The sequence below is a fragment of the Dipodomys merriami genome, unplaced genomic scaffold, assembly GCF_024711535.1.
Source record: "Dipodomys merriami isolate MVZ:Mamm:240054 unplaced genomic scaffold, mDipMer1.0.p SCAF_1, whole genome shotgun sequence".
NCBI lineage: Eukaryota > Metazoa > Chordata > Mammalia > Rodentia > Heteromyidae > Dipodomys > Dipodomys merriami.
In genome coordinates, this window is record NW_027202270.1 from 95,871,514 (window position 1) to 95,896,964 (window position 25,451).

Genomic DNA, 25,451 nt, shown 5'->3' on the forward strand with positions numbered 1-25,451 from the left:
AAGTGAAATAAAAAATTTTGAGTAATATCTTTTTGTCCCTCACTGCATTGCACACACACACACACACACACACACACACACACACACACACACACACACACACACACTGACATTTCTATGAGGAAGACATTATTATCCCTAATTCATAACAGACTACAGTGAAGCTGATCATTTAAAAGGAATGACCAATGTTTAAGTCTCAAGGCTAGAATGTAAATGTAATTGGATCTAATGTCAGAGCTCAGCTGCTTCATCACTTAATGGCATATGTTCCACTTATGCATGGCTTTTCAATGTTCTTCCACTGTCACTAATGTTCAGTTATAAGACCAACAAGGACAGGTCATCCAACTTTGAGATTTGTATGTCTGCTTCTGCGAATGTAATACAAAGCCACTACTCCTGGTACTTACCATGTGCAGTGTGCTGTAGTGAGAAGGTCTCTAACATCAATCATTCTCTTGACTCTGTTGTATCTTAGCCAACAGAATAGCATCAGCGCAAACCAACCTCTGGTTCATCTTTGAGCTACTTGAACATTATCTTGATCCTGTCTGTTCCTCACAGAAGGTATTCCAACCCTCTGGCCCTCTCACCAACTCTATCACATAGCCACCACAAACACTTCAACAGGTCAATAGCATTAGGACTACCCCCACACTTCATGTCACCTCTTTAGAAACAAAGAGAAGCAGCTCACTTTCACATTTTTTTAAAACTAGGCAGAGATGAGCTCTTCACATCCCCATGTTACGAGGATACCTTCACTGGGTTTTTACTCTATATTCTTCCATTTACTCCATTAGCTGGATTTAATCTCAAGAATTATCACCTCCAGTTGACACTGCTATATGTGTCTTGATTCTTACTCTCTGTTCCCTTACTCTGATTCCTTTTGTTGATTCTTGTGGAGCTCAGTCTCCTATAAATAAGGTTGCCTGCTCTGTGTCCTTTCACTTCCAAACAAAGGTTTGAACACATTGTTTTGAACCAGGTTATACATGAGAATCACGGGGTGGGGGGGACAGGGAAGGGGATGAGGGGTGGCAGATGGGAAAGGACACATTGAACATACTGATCTCCAGTTCCCTCTCAAGAAACTCATTCAAGTTTTCTAGTGTCAAGCACAATCGGTATGTTTAAACCCCTTTGATCTTTACTATGCAACTAGGTTTTAAATCTATGATGTTGCCAACAACGTTTCTCTCCCACTCTTGTAAAACTATTCTTTGAAACTGCAGTTCTCTCCACGTCTACCTTATAAGTTGCTGGAATGACACGTGTATGCCTGCACATCCAGCAAAGATGGATAGTTTAAAAACAGGATCACAGATTATTCCAATGTGCTGCTCAAATTAACAAAACACCAGAGTGAGTTCTAGTATCAAGGTCATGAAGTGTGGTTTCACATTATAACCACGAAGGGAACAATGTTTAAATACCACCATAAATGCAAGCCCATTTCAATAGAATAAGAATTTCTGACCTCAGACCTCACAAATTAGTAGTCTTTAAGGTTCTCAAATGATGCTTATGCATAGGAAGGATTGAAATGATTGCTGCAGTGTTTCTTGTTCTAAGCCCTCTAGCACTTAAAAAAAATCCCAGGCCTTTTCACTTTAATTATTTTATAAATAGGGTCTTGTACTTCTGGGATTCTCCTAGTTTTTCCTTCTGTTTTAGCTGGGGTTAGAGATCTGCACATAAATGTCCAGCTTGGTCATTGAGATAGAGCTAACTTTTGTCTGGCTGGCATTGAACTGTGATCTTCTTATCACTACTTCCCAAGTAGATAGGATTACAGGCATGAGCCATCATTGTTGGCCACTGCTACTAAAGCAAAAAGAGCTGGGATTTTGTTTAAGTGCTAGAATGCTTGCCTAGAAAATACAGGGAAAAAATGCTGCAGTGATGATGTGCTTTGGGGCTATTTTTTTTATATAATTGGTGGGGATATCTTGTTTTCAATACCAAGATTTGAACTTAAGGTATGTTCTTTCTTTTTCTTTTTTTAATGTAATTTTATTGTCAAGGTGATGTACAGATGAGGTACAGCTGCATAAATAAGGTAATGAGTAAATTTCTTGTTGAACATTGTTATCCCCTCCCTCATTTTTCTCCCACTTCCCCTCCCTCCAATCTCCCCTTCCCAAGTTGTAAAGTTCATTTCCAACATATTACCTTGTGCATATCGCAGTTGCATTTGTTTCCTCTTATCCTTTGTCTCACCTTTTTGTTGTTTCCCTTTCCTTCCCCAATTCAAATAAACATATATACAAGACACAGGGTACCAAAATCAAATACTGTGACAACAGAGGATAAACCAAAGGGAAAAAAATGAAAGAAATAAGAAATAACTTCACATAGTACATTAAAAACAACAGCATCAAAGAAGAAACTCTTGTTTCCATATCTAGGAATTCTTTTTTCTTTTTTTTTCTTTTCTTTGTTTCTTTTCTTTTGAGATGGTGTTGTCTTTTTTGCCAAACAAGCATGTGTAGACCAGGATTGATCTATATTTAGGCTTTCCGGCAATGATAGTACACTCCACCATTTCTGGCTACTCTGTGATATGTCTTACAATTTTCTGCCTTGGTTGGCCTGGAACCTCTCAGTCGTACCAATTCCAACCTAAAATATAGCTTAGAATGACAGACGTGTATAGCACCAAGCTGTGGGTGGAATCACATAACTCTATCTGTCCCAGTTGGCTTTGAACTATGATCTTGCTACTATTAGCTAGGAGTGCCACCAACACACAGTTTTCAGTATATGTAATCTCAGTCAATATACTCTTTATTTTTCCACAAAATTGCTCCTGTAAGTCAGTAGATCAGGTGGAACTCTTACTTCATCCTTAATTCCTTCTCACTTCACAAGCAATTAAAAGCTAAAGTCCTCTACACTCTTTGTAACATATTCCTAAATAACATCTCTTGTACATCCTAATAGAATTTTAAGCAGAACATGTACAAAAGAAATCAAATGAAACTGTATTTCTAACTTCAGCTAGGCTGGCACAGTTTAGAATATCATTTTGACATTTCTCTTCTGGACTACACCACAGACAAAAATCAATATTTCCAAGTTGATTGAGCCTAACATATTTAAATAATATTATTTTTAAAAAATGATCTTGTGATTGTTTTTTGAACCGTATCTATCTTTTTACTACCAGGATAAATCATTACATAATAGTTTAGATGTTTATAATTTGTGTAGGCTTTATACAATTTTTGTTGTTGGAAGAAAAGTATTTATAAAACTATTTTATGTTGCATCATGAGTCAAGAACAGAATTTTTAATGCCCCTGAATTTTAAAGGAAATTGGACTACAAATAAAAAAAAGAAGGACTATTGTATTGGGAATGGGTCAGAGATTCCTTGAACTTGAGATATTTTAATGCTTCCTTGCACTACTCTTAAGAAATATTTTAAATTTAGAGCAATAAAAATGGTATGTTGACTTCTTTGTTGTAAATGTTTGTTCATATGATTTCTGTTGTAAATGATTTCTAGGGTGATGCTTCCTTTGTTTCGAGAATAATAAAACTACCTGAGTGTCCAAGATTATTATTATCTTTTTTATATCTCTGGGTCAAAAAATTAGTCTGCTTTCATAATACTGTAGCTCTAACATACATTGTGTTTTAGTCAGTTCAATAAAAAAAACAAGATTGCTAATAAGAAAAATATCTGCATATTTGTACAAATATCAGAATCTTTCACATCCAGGCTTATTTCATAGCAGTAATAGGTAAGATTCTATCTACTTATTCCTCCATAAATATGTAAATGAACAAACAAAATATGAAAAAAATAAGAATAATCTTTCAGTCATACAAATGAAAGCATAATCAATATTAATGCCACAGACTCCCCATAATTCTAGATGTTTACCTTTAAAAAAATCTGTCTTTAAAAAATATAGTATTTCTCTCAATTTGAAGTTAATCACTTAAAATAGGTTCATCCCTTCCATTTCATCAGCACCACAAAGTGCCTGTCTGGGAGTCTAAGCTCTAATGAGGAAGCCATTCTAAACACGTACAGACAAAGCCGTGGTTTCCCTGGCAACCAGAGCAGGAAAAAGCTCTTAGAATAGTTATTCCCACCCTGACACATGAGTTCTTTTCATTTCAGTAAAGCTTCCTGTCAGAATGCATTCATCAATGTAATTTGCCAACAAACTTTGAGAGATTAAATCTCTCTCTTCACAAGAATGTTAAAGTATAAAAAATAAAAATAAAACTTGTAACCTCAAATCAAAAAGCTGTGCTGATATTGTGGTTGTGTCAAGTGATGATTCAGAAGATGTAATGGTAAGATTCTGGCATCATAAGATTTCTGGATGCAGTTTACCATCACTTTGAACTGGTATTTTTATTTGATTTTTTTTCTGAGGAAATAGAAGGCAGGTATTTTAGGAGTAGTGGCAGGAATAATCACTTTCTCTAATTATCCTATATGACCTATAAGCACTTTTTATTAAGGAGTAAGAGTTCTTAAAATCTCAATCACTGCGCATATTGATGGTATTCTTATTGAATATTAAACTTGTGTTAGTGATGTTTCCCAAGAAAGTCAAATTCTGCAAATATAGTACCTTTCCAGCTGATGAAAGTAAGATCACATTTCTATGAGAATGTGGTACTTGAACCTTTTTCTTATCTAAGCATGCAATATGAAAAATCATACAGAGCAGGTAGCATCTTGTGCTATGCAGAATTTAGAAGGAGAGAAATGCATCAAGGTACAAAAAGTATTCAACTGAAAGAATTGTCCATAAATAAAACAACTGCAGCAATGTGCTTGGCCTTCCTACTGGAAATCAAATCCCTCTTGTTTAAAACACACCCACTAAATGTAAAGCAAAAGTCCAATAACACACTGGTACCCCTTCTCACAATGCTTGCACCCAGCAGATCCAATAAGAGTTTATAACTGGAGTGATTTACCTCACTGTTTTCATTCACATACCAGGCCTGCATTTCAGCTTTTGTGCTACTATTGCAAAGGAACATTCATGTTGCCTTTGGCTATTTTTCAAACAATATTAAAATTAATTTTGTCATTGATTAGATTATGTTTAAATGATGAGAAAAGTATACATTCCCTTCCTTTCTGAACCATAGCACATTTAGTTATAAGTAGCATTTAGAATAAAAACTATAGGATCTGAATAACACACATAACAACATACCCAACTCAAAAACATGTAATATCTTTTCATTTTTCTTTTCTTCTTTTTCATAAGTTTTAGCTAAAGACACATTGCTAGAAAAAGAAAATTATTCCCACTACTTTTTTCACCTGAAGATTGAAAAGGAAACTCATTTCAGGTTGTAACATTGCAGAGATCCTTCCAGACACAAAATGAATCAAGTCTCCTGTTGGGTTATGTGGGTTGTATTTCTCCTCTCCCTAGTGAGAGAATTCCTTGCTTATAGCTGTGGCATGTAAATACAAATATTGTCTTTCTGAGAATACTTTTGAAAAATGAATGCCCATTTTATTATTACTTGTGAATAATAAAATCACACATTTCATTAAGTAGCAAAAATAATACAAATGAGAGAGAAATGCTTAAAAAAGCTCTTAAGATTGCCATAATATATTCAATAACTATTGTCCAATTCAATAGCATAGCACATATTATTCACAGGATCCCACAAAAATGTAATCTGAAAAAAATGCAGACTGTTCAAATCACATTTTTTTCTGCAGCTTTTTTCAATATAAGAAATGTTCGTATTAAAAATATATAGAACATGTAAACCTATAAAGAATATATAGAACACATTTTATACGTATATTCTATTAATTTACATTAGTCATCAAGCCAGTAGGACAAATTAAAATGTGATGGTTCATGTATTTACATTTTTATTGCAATCCTATTTGGAAAATGGACTTTCACAGTTTTAGGCTTATAAGATGATATGTAGCTCTAGTACTTCCATGAAATAAAATACCAAAAAACACATCATTTTCTATAATTAAACCTGAATTGCCAAACCTTAGCTGCATATTAGTTATAAAATTTCCAATCACAGTTTTAGTAGTTTAGGTATTCTCTTCACAGTTGAGAGGGATAATGCAAATAAAATTCAAGTGTGCTTCTTGGCCTCCAACTACAACATAAAGTTCATCTTCCATGTCATAGTCCTTTAAAGCAACTCTAAAATAAGTTTTTTACAAAGCTGCTGAATTATTCTCTTTCCCTAATGGCTCATTGTATTGTTTCTTAACAGAAATGACTTTCAAAAAGCCCTATTGCACTTAATCTAATTAGGAATTTTTGGAAAAAGCCTGGTTATGTAGTAGTTCTCATTAACTGGCTACAAAACTATACCATCTCCTGAAGTATAGAAGGAAAGAAAAAGAAAGAGATGAATCTTTTTAGAGCTTCAGAAATGAATGCAAGTGTTCATATTCTGGTACATTAACAGTTTGTTCCGGTACATTGATATTTTATGTGGAAACCCTACTCTGCAATTAATATGCCTGATGCAAATTGAAAAACCCATAATCCATCCTTCGCTGTTGGAATGTAAGAGTATATTATTACTGAGAAGCTACAGGATACCAGAGCCATTTTTTAAACTTGAGTGCTCATTACCTTAAATCTGCATATAAAACAGTTTTGCATTCAGACGAGGTAATACATAACGGAATATATTGTGGCGCATATAAAAAAAAAGTGCTCCAAATAAAAACGACCTGTGGGCTTCCTTTGTAGATGAAATTTATGCAGTTCCAGGCATTAGGGATTAATGATTGCTCACAGTGGAAAGGAAGGAATAAGCATTAAAACACTGTGGCTAGCTTTCCTCACTACCCCAAGGCTACAGGACAAACGGAACTGTCTAAATCTCCTTAAAGGTAAAGAAAAAGAATTTATCATTAAGCATATATGGCATTTGAGGATTGTGTCGGATTTTATCATATTATTTCCCTGAAAATTTTTCACAATTTTAAAGGAGAACAGGAAATTTTCATGGGATAAGAGAAAAGAAAGTAAAAGAAGAAACATTTGGTTTCTAACATCTCAGAGAATGTCTTTCCAAATAACATATTTGCAAGATTTCCTATTGTCTGCTTTGATTGAAAAAAAAAACACAAAACAAAGCACCAAGGTTTCCTGATGACTGTTTAATGGAGAGGTTAACCACACATCCCCAGGAAAGAGATCAAATGCAATATTCTCATGAAGTGAAAGCTCCAGGGATCCAGGTTTACATTTTCCATGGTTTCCTCCTAACTTGCTGTTTGCTCATACATCAACATCCGTGCACTGATTTTCATTCACTTTCTAGCATGTCCTTGGACTCTTTGCTCTTCCAGATGCCAACAAGAATATTAGGGTCATATATATATATATATATATATATATATATATATATATATATATATACCCACTTATATAATATATATCTCACATGTATATCATATATATGTTATTTCATATATATATAATAATAATAACTATAGTTACTTCATGTACTTCATTCCAGGGTTCTTGAGGTAAGAAGCTGTGATAGAACTCGTGTCTTCCAAAGCAAGAAATAACATTGATTCATATGCAATAGATTTTTTCTTGAAAAAATAGCTGATAATTATCTGTATGGGAAAACAAATATTCTACAATAAGAACAATAACAAAAAATGAGTATCCCATATATTATGACAATTACATATTGGACCACCCAACAAACAAACAAATGTGTATTTACACTTATACATACGATAGTGTTGTCTTCAAACATTATAATTTTCACCTGCTGCTCATGCTTTACACTGCAGAAGGATATACTCTAACCAAAAATTTAGTGATTATAAAAGAGGTAGGTAAAATCTAATGCCTTCGTTTTAAAAATAGACATTAGATAATACCAGTGTATAGATACTACCAGTGGCTAAGATTTCCTTAATTTAGTTAAAATATCAAATGCCTATTCTCTCTTTGCAATACATTTTTAAAAATTCTCCAATGCTGCCACTTCCAGGAAAATTAGGTAAGGTACAGAATATATTTGATAAGAAAATCACATATGTTGATGTTTTAGAGCAGAATGTGTCTTTGAAATAAAATAGGGTATATAAAATTATATATATATACACACATATATACATACATATATATATATATATATATATATATATACACACACACACACACAAGCTAACTTGTGTCCAACAGAAAGGGATAGAGAATTCACATATTTTCTTATACAAATTATTTTAAGAAGAGTAAATAGATAATTTAGTTAATTTTTATAGAAAGAATAATATTCTTTAATATTATAAAACTGACAAACACATAATAATTACTCAAAAATGCTTTAGGAAAAAATGAAAAATATAGCATGAAACATATGAGAAGAAAGAATAAACAGATGAGTAAAAGCTATTCCCAGCCCAAATTCATTGTAAACACATTATGTAAGAATAAAATGATTGTTATGTGGTTTGACTCACATTAAAATGTCTCCAATCTTCTTTTTCACTGGACTTTTTTCACTGAAATTCCATGGAGCATTTTTTTCTTAAACAATGAAATAAAATGTATATAGACAATTGTAGGAAAGAGATCTAGTTGAACTGGAAACAACTGTCTTGAGTGATTGCTACATATTTAATTTAGATAGGAAGATATTTTCTGAATGACTTATGAGTAAACTACATTTCTGTAACTTTAGGGAAAGTTGGGGAACTGCTTGCTTGGGAGAGCTTTTAAGACTACTACACCTTCATAGGCATCTGCAGTGTTTAGGACAGACGCATATGCAATATTCTTAACCATATATCCAAATATTAACTCACTGTTTTGTTGCTGTTGATTCCTTTTACATATACTCACTTCATGCATTTCCTTACAGTTTCATCAAAAAGCCTGTAAATGTCACTATAACTTTAAAGGCAAGTAATGTATGCATGTAGCAACTAGTAATTTTGAAGCATCATGGAAGTATTCATAGAAATAAAGATGGAATATTTCCATTATGAAATATTTTTTATTTATCATTGAAAGTATATTTGCTCCTTCTTCTTCATCAACCCATTACAGATTCCAAATTCTCAAAAAAATCATATTCATATTGAACATGTACCATCTTATTTCCCTTGACATTGGTCTACAAATAATGCCATCTTAGCTAGTAATATAGCATTTACATTTTCTATTATATTTCTATAAGTAATATTGAGATAATTCAAAGAATACAGTAAGGTATATGCAAATGTCAGCAAATTTATTTAGGATGCTTCAGCATCCCCAGATTTCAGTATAGAGGGTATGGAACCAATCTTCTGTAAATATTAGCTAACTAGCTAAATGACAGATAGATAGATAGATAGATAGATAGATAGATAGATAGATAGATAGATAGATAGATAGATAGATAGACGCGAAATTTCCTGTCAGGAAAAGAATTTCTTAAGTTAATAGGGGATATCAAATGGTGAGCAGTAATTCTTTCTGTACACTGAAGACAATAGGGAATATTTTAAAAGGCTTACACTGAGATTATATGAGTTGTTTTAATTGTTTGGGTTGTTAGGTTCTGTGAAATGTTCCTATGGGATTCATTGAATATTACATACGTAATTCTAAGTAATACATTTTAATATGTATAATCAGAAGCTGTTGAAATAGAAGATCATGTAAATATGATCTCACAAGCTACCCTCCAACACCAAAATCATTTGAAGAGTAAAACTGAAAGTAGTTTCCTCAATTGATTATATTATAATCTTTATTGGTAGTTTAGTAATATAAAAATTAATGTATTTCCATTTCAGTGGACACTACTAACAGTGATGTTGATGTTCATTAATAGACTATAATGACTGTCTAATCCCTTTCAATGCCTTAAAAGTTTAGAAAAGTAACTGTTATTCTTTCTGATGGAGGCATAGAATTCATATATATATATATATTCATATATATATATATATCATTTTCTTGATCCATTCATCTACTGAAGGGCATCTGGGTTTGTTCCATATCTTAGCTATGGTAAATAATGCTGCAATAAACATAGTTGTGCTAGGAGTTTTAGTATGGTCTTGTTTGTGATCATTAGGGTAAATGCCCAAATGTGGGATTGCTGAGTCATAGGGGAGCTCTATGTGGAGTCTTTTGAGGAACTTCCATACTACTTTCCAATTTGATTGAACAAGTTTACACTCCCACCAACAATGCAGTAGGGTTCCTCTCTGTCCATATCCCCTTCAACATGTTGTTATTAGAATTCCTGATTATAGCCATTCTAACTGGGGTGAGGAGGAATCTCAATGTTGTTTTGATTTACAGTTCTTTTATGGCTAGAGAGGTTGAGGATTTCTTTATGTGTCTATTGGCCATTTAAACTTTTTGAGTTCCAGGTATATTTTAGATATGAGACCCTTGTCTGTTGTATGGCTAGTGAAGATCTCCCAATCTGTAGTCTTTCTATTGATCTTGCTAGCTATGTCCTTTGCCATGCAGAAGCTCTTTAGCTTCATGCAATCACATGTGTCCAACCTTTATTTGATTTGTTGTATTTCTGGGTCTCTATTAAGAAATTTTCAGCCTGTGCCAAGGAGACTTGAAAATTCTATGCCTCCATCAGAAAGAATGACATTGCCCCATTTGTTAGGAAATGGAAAGACTTGGAAAATTATATTAAGTGAAATAAGCCAGGTGCAAAGAAACATAGGTCACATGATTTCTCTTATTTGCAATAACTATATACATGTGTAGGACAAGCAGAAAAGGTCAAAAGCTATGTACATATGACCATATAAGATGATGTTAAGTGAAATTAATCCTAAGATAAGGACACAAATATCTTTTTTCTTTCTTGCTATTGTTCCTAATGTATTTATAATGTACCATGTTTTTTTTTTGTTGTTGTTGCTTTATATGTTCCTCTCCCACAGTATAACCCCTATTTTCACTGTATTTGATGTCGGTGTTCTACATCTTATATATACACTTCTCTAATTCAGGGAAGGGAAGGGAAAAAACAAAATGCTTAAATAAGGATACAGGTTGACCCATTGCAACAATGAGATGTACAAAACACTATGTTGAAAAGGAACTTTACAACTTTGGCTGGGAGTGGGAGGAAAGGAAGGGATGGTAGGAGGAAACAAAGGAGGAGGCAACAATGCTCAATAGGAAGTATACTCATTACCTTGCTCATGTAACTGTAAGCATTCTGTACAGCATGTTTACAATAAACAATACAAAAAAGAATAAAGTGGTTAATATGTTACTTAAAAAGAAAAGTAACTGTTCTGTGTATTATTATTAGTGTTAACTGATGGTAACTGAGGGTACATGTTCTCTAAAATATATTTAACATAGTGCATGTTTAGCCTAATGACCTAGGAATCCATATATACTAATGAAACAGTGATATGCTCAGTGAAATAGCACAAATTTAACACATACAAACTGTTTTGTGATATTTTGAGAACATAAAGCTCAGGAAGAAAAGGGAAAAGTTCGGGTTTTCTTTATTTTATTACATAGGTTCTATTACATAGTTTCACATAAGATAAAATATCAGTTATAAATCTTTCCTACTTTGTGCTCAAATAGGCACATAAAATCACTGATATTTCTAGTATGTTCTGCCCTATATATCTGTAGATTCTGTTTTTGTTTAACATAAGGACTACTAGCCTATTGACACTTACACATGCTTGACCATTAGCTGGTTTGCTGGGCTGTCTGCATTTAGCACACAGTAAAATATATTTCATCGGATGAGGGTATCATAACAAATAGTACAAAACCGAAAGCTTCATAACAGAATGCTATTTCCTCATTTTGAGCAATAGTTCTGGAAGCTTAATTTCAAGGTTCTTAAGTTCTCTCCTTGACTTGAAAATCATCACATTCCAGCTCAATCTTCACATAGGCTTTTTATCCCATTGCATAAATATTTCACTGGTGCCTCTTTTTATCAGACACTACAATGGAGGTTTTTGTTTTATATTATTTTGGGTGTGCGTGTGCGTGCATGTGTGTGTGTGTGTGTGTGTGTGTGTGTGTGTGTGTGTGTGTGTGTGTGTGTGTGTGTATGTGTGTTTGTGTGTGTATTTCAATCCCCTTCCTGGGGCTTGAACTTAGGGTCTGGCCAGGTTCACTTAGTGCTTTACTCAAGTCTAGCACTCTACTTCTTGAGCCTCAGAGCTACTTCTGAGTTTTTGGTGGTTAATTGGAAATAAGTTTTTGCCTAGGCTGATTTGAACCACTATTCTCAGATTTCACCCTCCGGAGTAGCTAGGATTACAGGTGTGAGCCACTGACCCAACTTCGGACATTAGTTTTATAGGGTTTGAGTCCCTTGATTATGATCTCATTTAACTCAATGACCTCTTTAAAGGACTGATTTCTAAATGGAATCACATTGGGCACTGAGGCTTCAACCTATGGATTATGAGGTAATGTAATCAAATCCATAACAACAAAAGCAGGACAGCTTTATTTACTAATATCTTCAATATAAAGGCATATTGTATATAATGAATCTTCTTTTCATCATTTTCAAAATTTCCCTTTTAAGAGTTTTGGCTTACATTTCAATTTCATTTCTTAAAAATCAAAAATCAATCAAAATGCCTCTAAAGCTTGTTAGAAGAACATCTTAGAAGTGATGATGTAGAATAACAGATAAAATTTATGCTTATAAAGGCTATCTTAAAGATGAAAGGGATTCTTGAGGGATCCTGAGGAGATGGTAAAACACTTAATTTTTTGTAATGCTGGAGTTACAGTGTAAATTTCACTTTAGAACTAATGAAAACTTTCTTCCTCCAGGAACAAGTGTAATTCTAAGAGTAATTCTTCTGTATTAGGAACATATTGCTCTGATAGCCTTGGATTAAGCAATAACTATGGAAATATGTTATCAGACTATCACATAAAATGAAGATTAATATTTAATCAATTTCACTTTGAAAGCATGTCAGTTTACGAGATTGCAAAGACATTTCTATAATTAGAAGAGGTATCTCACTGGTAATTAATTGCCTTAAGTTAGAGAAAGTTAACAAATAGCTGGTATTTTGAAATAAACACAAAAATTAGAGGCAGAAGATGAACTTAAACAAGACTACATTTACAGGAACAAAAATAAATGATCTTCAAATGTGAAGGAGAGCCCTCAATAGAAGCCCATATGATTCTCAGGAAAAAAATGAAGAATACACATCCATTTTGTTTTCTTAGTAGGAACTCTTTCCATTCAGATACCTGTGTTACCCTATATATATTTCTGACTTAAGAAAGGCTGGTAATTATTTTTAAAGTAAGAAAATACTGGCATTTTTTCACTCAGCACTCATGGTTGTTTCCCTTCCTTTCTCCATTTTCCAATTTTCTTTACTCCCTTCCATTTCCTATTCTCATTTCCCTTCCCATTCCTTTATCTGTCCCTCTCTCTTTCTTGCTTTCTATTTCTTCTTTTCTCTTCTCTTTTCCTCCTTTATCTCTCCTTCCCTCCCTCCATCTCTCCCTTCCTCCCTTACTTCCTTTTTCTTCCTTCCTCCCTCCCTTTTCCTTCTTTCTTTCCTTCCTTCCTTCCTTCCTTCCTTCCTTCCTTCCTTCCTTCCTTCCTTCCTTCCTTTCTTCCCTTCTTTCCTTCCTTCCTTCTGTCTTTTTTAATGCATGCTACCCATGTTCCCAGTGCTTTTATTTGTAATGTATTTTTGAAATAAGGATTAAATTTTCTTAGTATAGCCTCGAATTCATGAACTTACATTCACCTCCTGAACTGCTGCTGCTAGAAGAATGCTAATAGCTGGGATTACAAGTGTTCACAACCACGTCTAGATATTCTTTGGATTTGTATACAATATCCTGTAGGACCCATTATTCTTGGCAAACATTGGACAATGCAAGGAGAGCTCAGTGTTGATTGAAGAGAGAGGGTGTATAGAGATTACAGAGGCAGAAAGAACAAAATTTCTTAAGGTATCTGAACGGCTGGCTGGTCCTGCCCATTGGGTTCTTGCCATATGATTTCTTTTTTGCAGAGGTGGAATTTTTTTCACTTGGTAAAATTATTAAATTACAGTGAGTAATGAGTCAAGCTGTAAAAAAAAAGTGATCAAAGACCATAGCAATAAGTTGTTGTTGTTGTTGTTGTTTTAAGTAGGACCAGGAGATAATTGTAAATGATCTTTGAACTTTTCAGAGAACTGAATTTCTTTATCTCTTCAGCCAAAATTCTTCAAGACTAAAGATGATTTTATCTTATGATAATTTTAAATATTTTGGATGAAACTTTACATACTGTATCTGTCCTCCATACTCAAACTTGGAAAACTTGAGTTTGTTCACAAAACCACAGTACCAGTAGGAGCAGGGCAGGGAGTAAATTGAGAGGGTGAAAGAGGATGAATATGGTCAAAATACTTTTCTAGAACAAATCATGGGATATTTCCTTTGTGATATTTAAATAGTTAAGATCTACCTGACTGTAACAGAAATTCAAAAACTATAAGATTAAAATATGAGTCTAGGCCAAGCAGAAAAGGTCAAAAGCTATGTACATATGATTATATGAAATGATGCTAAGTGAAATGAACCCCAAGATTGGAACAAAACTGTTTTTTTTCTTTCTTGCTATTGTGTTTAATGTATTTAAAGTGTACTATGTGATTTTTTTGTTTCTTTTGTATGTTCTTCCCCCGCGGTATAACTCCTCTTTATACTGTATTTGATGTCAGTGCCCTGCATCTTGTATATACACTTTTTCTAATTTGGGGATGGAAAGGGAAATAACAAAATGCTGAAACAAGGATAAAGGTTGACCCGTTATAAAAATGAGATATACAAGACACTTTGTTGATAACAAACTTTACAACTTGTAGGGTGGAGGGAGGAATTGGGGAGGTGTGGAAGGGAGTGATGGTAGGGGATAAACAAAGGAGGAGGAAACAATGCTTGAAATGTACTCATTACGTTGCCCATGTAATGTAACATCCCTGTATGGTATTTTCACAATAAAAAATGTGGATGAATATTTCTAATCAAGTACCTTCCAGATAAGTTATACAAAATAATTACTGGCATACAAAATGATTCACATATATACGACTATATTCATTGCAGAAATATTAACAAAATTCTAGGAATATCAAAACCTTTGATGCAGTATTATTTGAATAAATGATGTTCCATCCTTTGATGACCTATTCTGCAGCTGTAAAAAGTAATGAGAATTTTCTGCATGTGTTAACATGAAAAGCTCTTTAAAATATAAGTAGTGAATAAAGCAAGGCACAGAAAGGATATGTTTGTGCTCTAAAAATAAAGGGAATCAATATATTATTTTGAGAAATACGTAGTTTTGAAGGGAGCAAGAGCAGATAAAATACGTGCTAGGGAATGGACAGATGAGGATCATGAATAGAATGGTGACAGTTTCTGATGCTGAATTATGTAAAAGTATCACTTTTTAAAGAACTAACATTCTTGTCAAACTTGTTATCCCCTTCCCTCATTTTTCTCTACTTTCCCTCCCCTTACCAATTCTTGTATTCATTTTTTTTCCTGGTCCTGGAGCTTGAACCTGACCTAGGCATTATCCCTTAGTTCCCTTTGTTCAAGGCTAGAACTATATCACTTGAGCTATAGCACTACTTCTGAATTTTTCTGTGATTAATTGGAGATTAGGGTCTCACAGACTTTCCTGCCCAGGCTGCTATTGAACCTTGATCTTTAGTTCTCAGCCTCTAAGTAGCTAGGATTAGAGACATGAACCATCAGTGTGGTTGTATATTTATTTTTAATATGTTGTTACTGGAACTTAAATCCAGAACCTTGCCCTGTGACTTGGGATTTTTTACTCATGCCTGGTGCTCTATGAACTGAGCCATCATTTCACTTCCTGCTTTTTGTAGGTCAATTGGGGATGAAAAAAAGTCTCATCCTTTTCTGCTAGGATTGGCATTGAACTTCATTTATTAGATCTCAGTCCCCTGAAGAGGTAGGACTATAGGAGTGAGCCTCTACATCCTGAAATTTATGAAAATACAGTAGGTATTATAATATCATATTATTATAGAAGACTGCATATTATAGTAATTACAAATGGCAATGTAGTTTTGCTTATAATTCACTGTGCAATTAGAAAATACTTTGAGAAACATTTTTTGTCATAAATTAAACTATAAAGTCTGTAAAAAAAAAGCATTTAGTGGTTAGAGTATAGATAAATTATTTTTTCTGAAAACTAAAATTGATCCAGACATAATAAAACATGTGGAAATGATTTTAATGCTTTTAATTGAGAAAATAATGAAAATACATCATTGTGATTTTCTTTCCAAAATCCAAATAATTACTTTCTAGTATATTCTATCATTTATTTGGTTAAAAAATGGCGATATGAACTAAAATAATATTTGCAATACAAAAATGCAATGAATACTCACAATATGTGAATGTGTATTTTTCATTCAAAGTGAGCTTAGAAGGACCGTGTGTAGTTATCTACTTTCCCCCCAGGAAATATAGTAATTACACACTAAATATTTATGAGTTGGTTAGTAAGAATTTCTTTGACCCTCAACTTTTCTGTAACCTGTACAAAAATAACAGGAAATGCCACTGACTAGAAATTTTACACTTCCTAGGACTGGTGGTAGATAGCCTTGTAAAAGGAGGCAGAGGGAACAAAGTTGGAAGACTACCATACTACACATTCAAATAAGTTTTTAAATTCATTGATACTTGCCTACTAAAATATCTTGAACTGGTCACTGATCTGGATTACAGGCTCACTACTGTAATCTAAGCTACTCAGGTGGCTGAAACCTGAAGATTGTGGTTCAACAACAAGCCCAAGCAGACAAATCTTTGAGACTCTTAGACTTTTGTCTCAAATTAACTAACAAAAATTGAGAAGTGGAGAGACTCTGAGATGAAGCTCCAGTATTGATGCACACACACACACATGTATGTACACACATATATAAATATGTAATTATGCACACATATGTATATACACATACATGTATATATAGACAACATATATTTATATCCATATATATTCACATACACATATATATATTTGTACATACTCATGTGTATATACATATCTATGGATATATATTTATTCACACACACAAGCACCATCTATGTATATATATGCAATAAAGAAGGGCATTTGTCAAAAAAAGCAAAAAGAGAAATAACTGGACAACAGCATTCCAATTGTGGTCAATATAGAGCTAATAGTTCATCTTAATGTTAAAGTTTCAGTCTCCAGATACTCCTGCAGGTGCACCTTGTTCTAACCTCTTACAATTGTTCTGTCAGTGGATCTGATGCTACTGATTCCATGTGTAATATTTGCAATGGAGTTCAGGCAGGCCACTAAGCCCAGTAAGCCCTCTCATTCATGAATTCCCCTTCTTCTGTAGTTTTCCACTGAGGGTTTCACATGTCACAGCATTTATATCACACACTGAAGTAAGCAAATTCCAATACTGAGAGAAAAAAGTAAAAGCAAATTATACTTGACTACTGCTGGTTTGTTTGTGTTACAAGTCTAGAGCAAACTGAAAACCAACAGTGTCTAAAGAAAATAAAATCTTTGGCCCATGACACATCCACTGTGACTTTCAGATTTGTAGTTTAAAATATTCTTCTATTTATGAGGAGAACTGCATTGGTATCAAAAGACAGATAGGTCTATAACTATCAGAACAACCACCAGGTCTGATAGTACCTATTAGGGCGATTTTTTTCTATTATTTATTTCATCTATGGCCTGGAAGGTATTTGGGCAGATACTAGATTGCTAAAATAGAAAAGCAGAGTCATTCCTGTCCATGATCTGTATAAGTACTTTCATTCTAGATATCTTGCTCTCAATGGTCACTGGTATTAATCAACCTAGAACATAGAGACCTGAAGATGCATAGCACCAATGTCCAATGACTAGGCAAGTTAAAACCCTCTGTTTGCTACTCATTCTGAGAAAAATATCTAGAAAAGTCAATGTTAGGCCAAGTTTTCCTTCTTTTCCTATGCTTTCATCTAAAGATGATGACAGTGATACCGGTATTTTGTCTTGTGTATAGCAATGAAAAGAAAAACACAGAAAAACAAGATATCAAAGCTGAATGATCAATGGCAGCCTCACTATTTGCTGTAGATTTGAGACCATATTGTTATTTTTCTGGGCAAATGTGGTTGCCAACAGCATCAGTCTGCAGAGGGAAAACTTCATACCATAGTCATGCTGAAACACATTAACAAAAGTAAAATTAATGATCTTATCACAGGTGAGATGTCTTTCTAGGGTGTCATTAATATGCCTAAGAATTTTTAAGGAAATATGTTTTTATTCTTCTCACACATTGGAATTAGAATTAGAATTGTGTCAAGATGTTCCCAATGTCAAAGACATGAGAAAGTTAAAATGGCTCAGGGTAGGACAGTAATCTCAAGGGAAAAAGAACTATTAGAAAATAAATGGCAAGTGTTTTCTGAATCATTTGTATGATAAGCTCATAATATACTTGTTTCAATTCAGGAAGCTCAGGGAAAAAATAAATATATGCTCACTACATTGGTAGACGAAGCACTGAGCACATGTTGTCAGAAATTCAATATCTCGTTCTTAAGTCTATATCCTCTACCAAACAGAAGATTTCACATAAATCTGAGACTTTAAATGTGTATGTGACTGGAGTAAAATTTCCTTTTTGTCTGTGTGTTTCCTTCCTTACTTGTTTCCTCTATTTTTACTTGAAATTTAGAGAACAAAAATAAAACAGAAAAATCAATTAGTCATTTTTCTGGGTAGCTTAAAATAATATTGTCAATAAAAATAAATAATGAGCTGGGAACCAATGACTCATGCCTGTAATGCTAGTTACTCAGGAGGTTGAGATCTGAGGATCACGGTTCAAAGCCAGCCAGGGCAGGAAAGTCCATGAGACTCCTATCTCCAATAAACCACTAGAAAACCAGAAGTAGCACTGTGGCTCAAGCGATAGAGTGCTCACCTTGAGCTGAAGAGCTGAGGGATAGCACCTAAGTCCAGAGTTCAAACCCCACAACCAACAACAACAACAAAAAAAGAAAAATAAATAAATAAATAATGAGAAATGTACATGAAGTTAAACATCAGAATATACAGACATGTGTATAAACATAAAAGTACATGTATACATACATATATACGTATGTGTGTGTGTGTGTGTGTGTCTGTGTGTCTGTGTGTTGGTGAGTGTGTGTGCCAGTACTGAAGCATCATTTCAGAGCCTCTTGAGTAGCTGTATTACAGGAGTGAGCCTGTGATCAAGATCAGTGCCAAGTTTAAGATATTTTAATAGGCAAGTGTCAAATTTAAAAACGATTTGAACATGGAGTACGGTAATCTTCCAACTTTGTTCTCGCTGTCTTCTTTTCCAAGACTACCACCATTCAATCATAATTTTCAGTTGTAGGAAGTATGAAAATTTCTAGCCAGTGGCAATTTATAAGTTTTTTTCCCATGTTACAGGGCAAGAGAAATTCTTACTCATTAACTCATAAATGTTTAGTGTGCAATTGCTATACTTACTAGGGAGAAAGTAGATATCTGGCATACAGTCCTTTTAAGTTCAAATAGAATGAAAAATACACATTCACATGTAGTGAGAATTTATTGTATTTTGTATTGCAAATATTTTAGTTTCTATCTGAATAATGATTTACTTCTGAATGGGAGCAACTAATACGTTTGAATAGAGAGAAAACTGTCTTTAAAAATTATTATAAAGATGCTGTACAGAGGGGTTAAAGTTACATAAGTAGGACAATAAGTACATTACTTGTCGATCATTGTTACCCCAACCCTTGTTGTTGTTCCACTAACTTTCCTTGTTGTTTCCTCCCCTCAGATTCCTCCCCACACCCAAGTTGTAAAGTTCATTTCAAATATACTCTCCCATGGGTCTCATTGTTTCATGGGTCATCCTGTGTCCTTGTTCACCATTTTGTTATTCCCCTTCCCCTCCCCAGATTAGTCAAATGTATACATAAGATGCAAGGTACCAAAATCAAGTAAAGTTACAACAGGGGATATAACATAGGGGGAAGAACATACAAAGGAAGCAAACAAAAATCACCTAGTACATTTAAAACAACAACAACAAAGGCAGACCTCTTGTATCCATATTTTGGGATTCATTTCACTTAGCATCATCTTATATGGTCATTTGTACATGGCTTTTGAACTTTTCAGGTCATCTGACAAGATTATCCTATACATATACTAATTATTGCAAATAAGGGAAACCATGGGGCCTAAATTTCTTTGGAATTAGCTTACTTCACTTAATATGAGGTTTTTCCAAGTCTTTCCATTTCCTAACAAATGGAGTGGTGTTATTTTTTACTTACAGAAACATAGAATTCACATATATTTCTATATCTATATCTATATATCACATTTCCTTAATCCACTCATCTACTGAGGGGTATCAAAGTTGGTTCCATATCTTAGCTATGGTGCATAATGCTGCAATAAACATAGTTGTGCAGTTAGCTTTAATATGGCCATATATGTCTTCATTTGGTTATATGCCCAAAAGTGGGATTGCTGGATAATAGGGGAGCTCTATATGTAGTCTTTTGACGAACCTCTGTACTGCTTTCCAAAGTGGTTGAACAAGATTACACTCCCAGTAGGCTTCCCTTCTGACCACATCCCCTCCAGCATCTATTGCTATTAGAGTTCTTGATTATAGCCATTCTAACTGGGGTGAGGTGGAATCTCAATGTTGTTTTAATTTGCATTTCTTTTATGGTTAGGGAGGTTGAGCATTTCTTCATGTGTCTATTGGCCATTCTTCTTTTCTCTTCAGATAAGTTTCCCTTTAAGTCAGTAGTCCACTCATTTATTGGGCAGTTGTTACTTTGAGAATTTGTTGTTGGGGGGATTTAATTTTTTGAGTTGTAAGTATATTTTACATATGAGACCCTTGTCCATTGTATGGCTAGTGAAGATTTTCTCCCAATCCATGAACTTTCTATTGATCTTGCTAGCTATGTCCTTCACCATGCAGAAGCTCTGCAGCTTCATGCAATCCCATTTGTCCAACCATTCTTTGATTTGTTGTATTTCTGAGTCTCTATTAAAATTTCAGCCTGTACCAAGGAGACCTAGGGTTTCTCCTATTCCCTCCTGTAATGTTTTCTAGGTGTATGCTTTAACTCCAAGGTCTTTGATCATTTGGAGTTGATTGTGATTTAGGGTGCTATATAAGGATCTAACATTAGTTTTATACAGTAGTTTAGCCAATATTGCAGCACCATTTGCTGAAAAGGCTGTATTTCGTCCATTCTATTTTTTTAAATCCCTTAGCAAAGATTAGATGGATATGTCTGTTGGTTCATTTCTGGATTTTTAATTCTATTCCATTGGTCTTGAGGTCTGTTCTTGTGCCAGTACCAAGCTGTTTTGATTACTATGGCTTTGTAGTAGAGTTTGAAATTTGGTATTGATATTCTTCCAGCACTGATCTTTCTGTTAAGGATTGTTTTTGCTATTCATGGGTCTTTTCTTTTTCCATATGAATTTTTGGATTGCCTCTTCTATTTCCTTGAAGAATGAGGCTGGAATATTGATAGGTATCGCACTGAATTTGTGGATAGCCTTGGGAAGTATTACCATTTTCACAATGTTGATCCTTCCAATCCAGGACCGTGGAGGTTTTTTTCCACTTTCTAAGTTCTGTTTTGATTTCCTTTTTCAGGTTATGAAAGTTTTCACTTCTTTGGTTAATTCCTAGATATGGCTTTTCTTTTTTTGTGGGGCTATTATGAATGGAGTTGCTTTCCTGATTTCAGCCGAGCTTTTCTCATTGTTGGCATACAGAAAAACCATTGATTTTTTTTTTTTTGGGGGGGGGGTGTCTGGTTGTGGAGCCCAAACTCTGGGCCTGGGCGCTGGCCCTCAGCTCTTCAGCTCAAGGCTAGCACTCTACTACTTGAGCCACAGCGCCACTTCCGGCTTTTTTCTTTTTGCTAATGTGGTGCTGAGGAATCAAACTCAGGGCCTCAGGCATGCAAGGCAAGCGCTCTACCACTGAGCCACCTTCCCAGCCCAAAACCATTGATTTTTGAGGGCTAATTTTATATCCTGCTACTTTGCCAAAGTTTCCCATCAGCTTGAGTAATTTGGGAGTGGAGTCCGTGGGATTCTTTAAATACAAGATCATGTCATCTGCAAAGAGGGAGAGGTTTATTTTATCTTTCTCTATTTAGAGCCCCTTTACGTTAGTATCTTGTCTTATTGCTGAGGCTAGGCATTCCACTACTAAATTGAAGAGAAGTGGAGAGAGTGGACATCCTTGTCTCCTTCCTCAGTTTAGAGGAAATGGTTTTAATTTTTAACCATTAAGTATAATGCTGGCTGTAGGTTTGTCATATACAGCTTTTATTATATTGAGGAATGTTCTATGGAATCCTAATTTTTCCAGAATCTTCATCATAAAGGGGTGTTGGATCTTGTCAAATGCTTTTTCTGCATCTATTGATATTGAGATAATCATGTGGTTCTTATCCTTGCTCTTGTTGGTGTGATGAATTTTATTATTTGATTTGTATATATTAAACAAACTTTTCATCCCTGACTGAAGTGAATCCTGTTTAATCTTAGTGTATGATTTTTTGATGAATTGTTGAAGTTGGTTGGCCAAAATTTTGTTGAGAAGATTTGCATCGATGCTCATCAAAGAAATGGGCCTATAGTCCTCTTTCTTTGATGAGTCCCTGCCTGGTTTTGGGATGAGGGTTATTATGGTTTCATAGAAAGAGTTTGGTAGTGAACTTTCTCTTTCAATTTTATTGAAGAGTATTGAGGAGTATTGGTTTGAGTTCTACTTTGAAGGCCTTGTACAATTGTGTTGTAAATTGATCTGGTCCTGGGCTTTTCTTAGATGGAGGTCTTTTTTTTGTTTGCTGTTTAAAAATAGATTTTAATGCTTGATATGGGCCTGTTAAGTTGGTTTAACATATCTTGGTTTAGTTTTGGCAAGTCAATATTTGATAGAAATTGTCCATTTCTTTCAGGTTCTCAAACTTATTAGCATAAAGGTTTGAGATGTATTCCCTTATAATGTTCTGGATCTAGGTTGTTTCTGTGGAGAGGTTTCCATTCTCATCTCTGAGTTTGTTTATTTGGGTGTGTTCTCTTCTTTATCTGATAAGATTTGCTAAGGCTCTGTCAAATTTGTTAATTTTTTCAAAGAACCAACTCTTTGTTTTGTTGATTCCTTCTGCATTTTTTTGAGATTCTAATTCGCTTAATTCTGATTTAATTTTAATTATTTCTTTCCATCTACTGGATTGGGGTTTAGCTTGTTGCTCTTTTTCAAGGAGGTTCAGATGTCTCATTAAATTATTGGCTTCAGATTTCTCCCAATTTGTTGATGGAGGAACTCAGAGCTATAAACTTGCCTCTGAGTACTGCCTTTGCTGTGTCCCAGAGGAGCTGGTAGTTTGTGTGGTCATTTTTGTTGAATATCATGAACATTTGAATTTCCTTTCTAATCTTTTGCATGAACCACTGGTGAGTCAGCAGTGTGTTGTTCAGTCTCCAAGTGTTAAAGGGCTTTCTTTGGTGGCTTTGGTGTTGAGTTCTAATTTTATTTCCTTGTGGACTGAGAGAATCCAAGGCATAACTTCATTTTTTCTGAATTTGGACATTTGCTTTGTGACCTAAAATGTGGTCTATTTGGGAAAATGTTCCGTGTGCTTCTGAGAAAAACTTGTATTCTGATGCTGCTTGGTGAAATATTCGGTAGATGTTTGTTAAATCTAGTTGATTTATGAAGTTGTTTAGATCCATGGTTTCTCTGTTGAATTTTTGCTGAATTGATCTATCTAGTGGGGATAGTGGTGTGTTAAAGTCCTCAACAATTAATGTTTTTGGATCTATGTGAGATTTGAGGGAAAGTAGTGTTTCTTGGATGAATTGGGGTGCTCTTTTGTTTGGCAAATAGATATTTAGAATTGTAATATCTTCCTGAAAAAGAGATCCCTTAATTAGTATGTAATGACTTTCTTTATCTCTTCTCAGTAATTTTAATTTGAAGCCTATTTTATCTGATATTAGCATTGAAGCTCCCATCTGTTTATGGGGGCCATTTGCTTGGTAGATTTTATTCCAGCCTTTCACTTCCAGAATATGTTTATTTTTGTGGGCAAGGTATGACTCTTGAAGGTTGCAGATAGAAGGACCTTGCTTTTTAATCCAACTAGACAGTCTATGTCACTTAATTGGAGTGTTTAGTCCATTAATGTTGAGTTAGGACTGAGAGATATTTGGTAGTTCCTGCCATGTTATCCACTCTCTTGGGGGCTGTGGCCAATGTGTTCTTCCTATGGTTCTTGGATTCTCAGTTTGAATGTTGTTTCTTGGCCTTTATTGTGGTCTTGTTGGTTTTCTATGTGTAGGACTACTTTTTCTTTTTCTTCCTTTTTCTTTTGGTCGTTCGTGAGGTTTGAACTCTGGGCTTAGGCGCTGTCCCTGCACTCTTCAGCTCAAGGTGAGCACTCTGCCACTTGAGCCACAGTACCACTTCCGGTTTTCTAGTGGCTTATTGAAGAGTCTCAAGTACTTTCCTGCCTGGGCTGGCTTTGAACCACAATCCTCAGATCTCAGCCTTCTCAGTAGCTAGGATTACAGGCATAAGCCACTGGCGCCCAGCTGTGTAGGACATCTTTAAGTATCTTTTGCATGGCTGGTTTGGTGGAGTTCTATTGTTTCAGTTTTTCTTTGGTTTGAAAAGTCTTATTTGACCTTCTCTTATGGAGAGTTTAGCTTGTTTGATATTTGTTTGTCTTTATGGAGTGGCATACATCATTCCAGGCTCTTCTTGCTTTAATTTTCTCTGCTGAGATATCTGATGTGATTCTAATTGGTTTCCCTTTATTGGTGATTGAACTTTTCTCTTTGACAGCTTTGAGGAACCTTTCCTTGGTCTGAATTGATCCTGTATGGATTATAATGTGACTATGAGATGTCCTGTTCTGGTCTGGTCTACTTGGGGTTCTAAAATCTTCTTGTTTCTTAATAAGCCTATATTTTTGCATGTTTGGGAAGTTCTCAGCTAGGATCCTGATAAATAAATTTCCTAGACCATTCTCTTCTGTCTCTATATACTCCTCTACACCCATTATCCTCAAATTAGGCCTTCTGATGGTGTCTTCCAAATGTTGAATAGATCTATTGTATTTCTTGGATTTGTCTTGAATAGTTGTATGTTCTTTCTCTATAATATCTAGGCTGTCTTCAGTCCCCAATATTCTATCTTCTTCATGGTCTAAACTACTGCCAAGACTTTGTACTTTGTTTTTAATTTCCTTTCCTTCAATTGGTCGGTTTTGATGGCTTCAAATTCTTTGTTGGAGCTTTGTTTTTGATCTTGTATGAACTCCTTT